Source organism: Ursus americanus, chromosome 34 (genome assembly GCF_024610735.1).
Source record: "Ursus americanus isolate L20-20 chromosome 34, mUrsAme1.1.p, whole genome shotgun sequence".
Classification (NCBI taxonomy): Eukaryota; Metazoa; Chordata; class Mammalia; order Carnivora; family Ursidae; genus Ursus; species Ursus americanus.
Genome location: NC_142160.1, coordinates 7,001,142 through 7,009,303, shown reverse-complemented (window position 1 = coordinate 7,009,303; position 8,162 = coordinate 7,001,142).

Below are 8,162 nucleotides of genomic sequence, written 5' to 3'. Positions count from 1 at the left end.
GTTCATGGGAACCCAAACTCACTCACGTATTAAGGGGTGTCTTAGAAAGACACTGAGGCTAACAGGACCAGAGGGAGAGAAACTGCTGAATTCAGACACTGGCTACTGTCAACACCCACTTGTAGGCTCTCTCTCCCACCAACTCTCTTTACTCCAACCCCGCCCACTGAAAACAGATCCCCACAGATGATGGGTGATGGCCACCAAAGGCTTCTAATTTATGTCCTCCAATATCTGTGACCTAAAAGGTAAGACACTTCGTCTCTCTGCTTGAGAACAAACTCCACAGGGAAAGGAGTCCACAGAGGAGATGAGAGAGGGGTGCCCTGTGAGAAGGAGAGCACCCCCAGAGGGCCAGATCCCAGAAAGCAGAGCGGGAAGGGACTCTGAGGAGAAGGCAATGGTTCCAAAGGTCAAATGTCACAGAGCGATCAAGTAGAAAGGGCAGGAGGAGTTCCTGATGAGGTTTGTGACACACAGAAGTCAATGTCACATTCGTCGGGGCACATACCCTGTGGAGGTGTAAACATTAATATCACAGTCCTTCTCCTGAATTTCAGTGCCCTGAAATTCATTACTGCAGGTGACTGCCGATACATTTATGACTCCATGTGAAGGTGGGTCACATGGCTAAAAGTTATTAATCAACATAAATACAAAATTTGATACAGGACCCAGAAACAACAGTGAAATAAATCCCAGAGAAGAACCATGATGGGCCTGGCTTGGGTCACAGCCCCACCCCCCCTTCTGTCATCACTGGGAAGAGATGATGAAGTACAACAGTTGGCCAGGCTGAGTCACGTCCTGCAGGTTCCAGTGGGCAAGGGGCTGCGTGCTACCCCCGGCAGCCCCACTGGGATTACATAATTGGATCCGGGGAGAAGTTGCTTCCCAAGCAAGAGTGGGAAGCACGGTGTGCGTAGGACCAACAAGAATGGTTCCAGGAGCACAGTGAAGCATAACCACACACCCAACCATCCAGTAATGACTATTACTTATTCATAGCCTCATTTCTGTTGCAGCAACTACGCGTCTTGCCTGTGTTTGGTCTCGGGTGTGCAAAGGGAAGTGAGACAAGGCTGTAATGCTGCAGAGGATGGACATGTGAGGACGAATCAGGTCCTATGGGCTGAGTGCTGGTGGGGCAGAATTTGTAAAGTGGTGTAGAGAAGAGGGGAAAGGGATGAATTCAGCTGCGGATGGTGGATCGGGATGAGCTTTATGGGGAATCCAAGTTTAGAGGAGGGTTTTGAAGGGGGCGTAGGAGGTTCCCAGTGGGGCAAGATGGATTCCCGAAGAAGTCTCCCCAACTTAACTGACCACTAAGCCCAATTTTATTGGGGAATATTATAGGTTTGCGTGACATAGGACAAGACTTGGTACATACGGAGCTAGTTTCAAATTCGGAATTTGAAATACAGAAACTAAAACTTGGAGAAATCACTTTGACCAAAATAACCCAGCCAGAGCGTGGCAGGGCTAGGGTTAGCACCCAGGCCTCTGCCTATCTGGAAGGGGTCCTTCCATTCGACCGCATAAAATCCTGAATATCAGGGGTCAGGAAGAAGGCTGGGCCTCGACCTGGTTTTCGGTAGCCGGGTGTGGAGCGCCAGATCCAACCACAGTTGTGTGCCCGGACATTACCGGCTCCGCAGCCTTGACCATGTCTAAGCAGCAAGGGCTCCCCGGGCCTTGAAAATTCATGAGCAACTTGTTCGAACAAACCCGTTTCAGAAAAGCTCAACCGGCCCCCGCAGACCTGTGAGTGCCCCTCCATGCTCCAACCAGTAACGTTTTACCCCAGGATATTTCCTTGTCCGAGCGGTGGCCCACCGTAAAGGCCGGGCCCGCGCTCTCCATAGTTCTAGAACACCACACGCCGGGCCCAGCGGCCCTGTGCTACTCACATGAACCGGTGGGGCCCGCGGGCACAGCTGAGAGCCGAGCGCTGGCGAGAGGCCTGCCTGGAAGCGGCTGCGGCGTGTTCCCGTGGAAGGCTGCGCGGGAGAGCCGGGGGCCCCAGCAGGGCTCAGGGGCCGGGCCTGCCCGACGGGCGAGCGGTGCGGTCTGAGGGCAGCAGCTGGAAGGGCGGCGGCGGCAGCACGAGCCACGCCGGCAGAGCAGATGCCGGCAGCGCGCCGTCCCCTCTCTGGCGCCTGCGCGCTGCAGGCCCCGGGCCCCACGGGCTTCCCGCCCCACCAGACGCGGCAAGAGGGCAGCAGGTGCGCCCCATCAGTGAGGAATGGCCTCCGCTGTGGGAACGTGGCCCGAGCGAGAGCGCGGGAGTTTCACAGGCAGCCTCTTTCAAGACTAGAGGCTATCAGGGTAGCGAGAGACGGACAGAGACACAGCACCCCGCGTTCGCGGGCGACTGGCGAGAGGGAGCGGATGCCTCGGCAAAGTCTCAGTGTGCTGTCCTGTCATTCCAGGGGAAAGATCGCTACTGACAGTGGTCAAGAGCCGGGGGAAAACTGTCAAAAGCACAGTAAACCAGCCGCGTAAGCTGTGAAATGAAGCACCACTCTCCGCAGTGGGGTAAAAATTCCAAATTGTCATCACAATAGAAAATAAAAAACAAAGCCTAGGAGTGCCACCTCACGAGAGACCTTCCCTGCTCGAGCCCAGGTCTCCGCCAGCCTTGCCTGCTCCCTGCGTCTGACAACACATTCGCTTTTCATGCTGCAGTTGTGTCCTCGGCCTGCAACAGGTCAGAGAACAGAGTCCCTGAGAGGGACCGGGCCCTCTAGTAAGACTTGCTGGGTTATTTTGTGTGGTTTTAGAGGAAGACTCTCCACGACAGGAATCCTGGCTCTGCCATTAACTGGGTTGTGTGACCTTGGGCAGGTTATTTAACCTCTGTGAAACACAACTCGAGAATCTCAGAAAATGATTGCATGGGACACTAGGATGTGCTGACTGCAGCCCTGGAGCACAGCAGGTGCTCACAATGGTCGCTGTTAATGTTGTTTTTATTATTAAAACACAATCCTTGCCTTTGAACAGCTCACAGCCTAATGGGAAAAGCAGACCTAGGTGTGACTCATGCAGGGTATAACAGAACAGTTGTGTAAGTGTAGGTTGTGGTTATTTCTAGGTTTAGGATCGCTTTTGTATAATCTGTTCCCTCTTGTGGTTTCTGTCCAGCTCGACAGTGACAGCATTTGCAAAAATTCCAGGGAAAAAGCACAGATTCTCATCAGGCTGGGAAAGTGTTCTGGATTTCAGAACCCATCAATATCTTTGTCTAATATGGAAGGGCAGGAGAGACCTAGTGATGCCAGCAGCTTTAGGCAGCTTGGATCTCAAGTTTGTACCAGGGGAGCTTTTAAAATTCTAGCGCCCATTCAACCAAGATGCCAAGACAGTTCAAAGGATAAAGGATAGTCTCTTCAATAAATAGTGCTGTAACAATTAGATATCCATATGCAAAACCCCACACCAGACACAAAAAATGAACTCAAATGGATCACAGACCTAAATTTAAGAGATAAAACTGTGATATTTCTAGGAGAAAACATAGGAGAAAGGCTTCATGACCTGAGATGGCCAAAAAATTTTTTAGATATAAAAAAATATAATGCATAAGATGAAAAATTGGTATTTTGTCCTTCATCAAAATTAAAATACGGATGAAAAGACTGGGAGGTGATATTTCCAGATTATATATCTGAATAAAGGCCTGTTTCTAGAATACATATAGAACTCTTACAAATCAACAGAAGACAATCAATCCGATGAAAAAAAGGGCAAAAAATTTGCTTAGATATTTCATCAAAGAAGATCTATAAATGGCTAATAAGCACTTGAAAAGATATTCAATATTATTAGTCATCAGGGAAACACAAGATAACAAAAACACCGACAGCACTAACTGATGGTAAAGATGTAGAGAAGATGGAACTCTCAATCCTTGGTATTGGGAATGTAAAATGGTACACATTGGAATGTAGTTTGGTAGTTTCTTAAAAAATTAAACATAAACCTCTCATATGATCCAAGAATTCTGCTATGTGTATTTGTAGAAATATACCTAAGAGACATGTAAACATGTTTCCACACAAAGGCATGTAAGCAAATGTTCATAGCAGCATTATTCCTAATAGCCCCAAACTGTAAACAACACAAATGCCTGTCAACTGCAGAAGAAATAAACTGTGGTATATCCATACTGTTCATCAATAAAAAAAGAACACACTGTAACATGAATGAGCCTCAACACTATTAAGAAATGTAAAAGAACCCAGACGCAGAAGACTACATATGGTCTGATTCTGTTTAGACAGGTGTCCACAAAAGATAAATTGATAGAGACAGAAAGTAGAATAGTGGCTATTTGGGTCCAGAGGTAGGAGCAGAGACTGACTGAAAACTGGTAGGAGGGAACTTTTGGGAATGATGGAAATGTTCTAAAACTGGATCGTGGTGATGGCTGCACAATTCAGTAAGTATATTTTTTAAGTAATTGAATTTATAAACAATTAGAATGGGTAAATTTCATGCTATGTAATTTAGACCTCAATAAAGCTGGTTTAAAAATCACAGTGTTTAAACTTCCCTCCAGATCCATTACCTCAGAATCCTTTGGGGCTGGGACCCAGGCACCGGTATTTTTTAAAAGCTCGTCAGGGTATTCCAATGGGCAGTGAGTGAGAACCGCTGAGGTAGAGGAAAAAGCATGGATTTGTTTTGCTTCTCCATAACTCACCAGCTGTGTGACTTAGCACATATTATTTAATCTCTTCAAACATTATCTTCCTTGTTTGCGAAATGGAGAAATAACATCTACCTTGTCAAGTTTCTTTTGAGGCCAAGATGAGATGATGAATGTAAAAGATTGCAGAATAATGTCAAGAGGGACAATTGTTACATCTTGTGTATTCTCTGGTATTAGCTCTCTAGAGATGACAGACATATGATGTGAGCTGAAGACCTGGAAGTCAGCCACAGGTTTGGCAAGAGACTCTGAGTACCATACATCCTTGTATCAGGATGCCCTCTGAGGCTAAGCTCCAGGGTATAGATGGCTACTCTGACTATGCTAATTTGTGATAATTTAAGAGTCTCCCAAAGAGCACATCAATGAGACCAGGCTTCCAACACTAACAGACCAAACAATCCAAAAGTTTTTTTAGATTAAAAATACGTAGATGTCATTAATAATTCAGGAGAGTTTTGTAACTGGAAATAGGGTCAGAGAGTTGAGTTCCTGATGCATCAAAATTTTTAGCCTATGAAGATATTCAGGTTATATCAATTAGGGTGTGTTCAGCTGCAAGTAACAGAGTATTTGATTTATAATGCCTTAAATCATGATTATTTTTTCATTTAGCAGATAGTCTGGAAGTAAGTAATCCAAGTTTGCTTTGGAAATTCAGTGGTGTCCTTAAGGACCAAGGCACTTCACATTCTTGAACTCTGTCATTCATCCCCACCCATTGTGTTGGCAACTACTCTCCTCAGGGTCAGAAAATGGCGGCCAGATCTCCCAACCACTCATTCTCACATCTCACATGACAGCATCCCAAGGAGAAAACTGGGCGGGGGGGGGGGGCAGTGACACAAAGGCTTTTCTCTTCACATACTTCTTTCTGATTAGGAAGGCATGAACACTCTTTCCCAGAAGTCTGAAGAGAACTACACTATACGTTACCTTAGCTGAAACTGGGTCAAATGTCCACCCTGTTTGCAAGGAAGGAGGAATGGTTGTTGGAGAGACAACCAGGAACATCTGCTATGTCACTTATCTTCATATGGTGTTTTACAGCTATGCATATGTAGTAGACAATGTTCCTAATTACAGGCAACAGAAAATGTTCCTGGCTAATTTAACCAGAAAATGACTTTATTCATAGGATTTTGAGTAATTCAGAGTTGTCGGGATGTCTGAAGAATGAAGCTTGAGGTTAAGCTGCCAGAAACAATGTCCAAATACATCCGAGCTATTCTGATGAAGAAGCCTCTGCTGTTCTCAGTCACCACACACAAAATCTACAGCTTGCACCGTTGCTGTTTCTCTGACAAGAACCGGATCTTGCTTTCACTGTTATGGCCACGGCCATCACAGAAAGAGAGTGCGCCTGCCCCTGGGTCTGGGCTGTTGCGTCCCTAGCTCCCAAGTCAAAGTATACTGTGGGGGCATCTGATTGGTGGAGCCTAGGTCATATGACTTTGCCTGGCTGCAAAGGGGTCTGGGAAGGTATCTGGCATTTTGGGTACTTCTAATGGAAGGAAGTCTTTGTCCTCCACCAAGACTCATAAAGTAGAGAGTTTATAATGTAGAGCTTTAAGACAGTAGGCACCTAGAGCGAATTATACATGGCTGCCTCAGTGTTAATAATCTCATCAAATACACAACTTTCTGCGGTTACCCTCAGGTGACAGAAAAAGCAACTGAGGTCACTTGCCACATCCAAAAGTCTAAGCTCTACAGAAATACGCAAGTAAGTGAAGATTAACGCCCAAGGATAGTCACTGTGCGTTGTTACAACACATTCGTTGAAGACCAACTAGATGTTCATCATCAGGTATTTGTTAATAAATTGTGGTATATTTCCAAAATGGAATACTATGTAGTCTTTTTTTAAAACGAGATAGATATGAGCTGATCGAAAAAGATGTTCAGGATGTTCCAAAACGAAACGTAGAGCATAATTCTGCTACTGTTCCAAGAAACTCAAATCATACACACGCAGCCCTCCCTGTATGCCGAGCTGTTAACAGTGCTTGTCCCATGGGCTGTGAATAATGGCAACCTGCACTTTTTCTGTTACATATTTTTGCAATTTTGGGAGTTTTTACTTTATGTATGTATTATTTGGTAAACCACAAAACATTTGATAAATGCATTAATTGAGCCAACTGGCTCGTCACTCAGTGCCCCACACTGCTCAGTGTCTCAGCTATTTCGAGGATGGCAGGTGCGGGCTTGTCCGAGTTTGAGGGCAGGTGTGCCTCTAAGACTGAGATACGGAGGTGAAAATTAATGAGTCCCTCAAAAAGCATGGTCAGTGGGAGAGGAAAATGGGCAGGGAGCTCGGTTTTCCATGAGCGGCTGGGTCAGCAGCACTGAGGAAGGAGGGGTGGGTCACTGGCTAGAGCTGAGGGAGGTCATGGATCCTGAGCAGGTGTCAGGCAGCCTGGGAGTGGGGGACAAATCCTCGGGCACAGATCAGAACCGGATCCCACAGGCCCAGGCACGGTCAGGCGGAGGGATCAAGGCCAGCACAGTGTGTGCCCGAGGCTGGCCACAGGTGGGGGGTTGGGGTGAGAGGAGTCTGGGAGACAGAGACTGAGGCCAGGCTCAGGACAGCACCAGGCTTTACTCTCAGGCACAGACAGGCAGCTGCTGGTGCCATTGTGAAATGCTGGCTTTCTACTTAATGGTAAATATTACTAACAACTTAATATTGATGAAAACTGTTTCTAGCTATAGGAATCCCATATTCCAATACCATAAAGGGTACAACGAAATGTACAAACCCTGAAAGAGAGGCAGTACAGCTTCGTGGACTTAGCGATTTCTCAGCCAGTATAGACAGAGTTGACCTCGGATGACTCCAGAGGAGAATCCCTAGTTGAATGGCTTGGTTTTTGTCAAGTCCTTTTGAGAGAAATGACTTCAGTATTGATGGGGACGTCCCAACCCAGGCTTCCCCCTGATTTGCCTTTGTCCTGGGCTTCAGCTGTGGGAATCATGGCGGGAATCCGTCACGCTCCAACTCTGAAGTTCTTAGAAGATGCTTAGGCTTTTGCTGTCAGAGAGCGAGGGAAGAACGCGTACAACGAACCAACAGCACAACAGTGGGTGCTGTAAATCCTGCTGCCGTGTCAAAGTGAGCAACAGTGCTCGTTAACAGTCAGAAAGCCTGCCTCACACTGGACTCAGAAGGACAGCTGAGGAAGGAGACCCTACCTGAAGGGTCCACCATGTTGTCCTCTTTCCTTTTGTTGGAGGCTTGGTGTTGGTAGCTTACTCTCCACACACATGTGGTGTCTGTCTATGCAGGTGTCACAAATCACTGGTGAGAGGTGTGCATACGGAGGCGGCAGTCTAGAAAGATCATTTGAGCCAACTAGGGAGTGTTTCCCCTGGAATGATCCTTCAACATCTGTGCAGACTTCTAAGTCTCCTTGGCCAGTTCCCACACTGAACACATGAC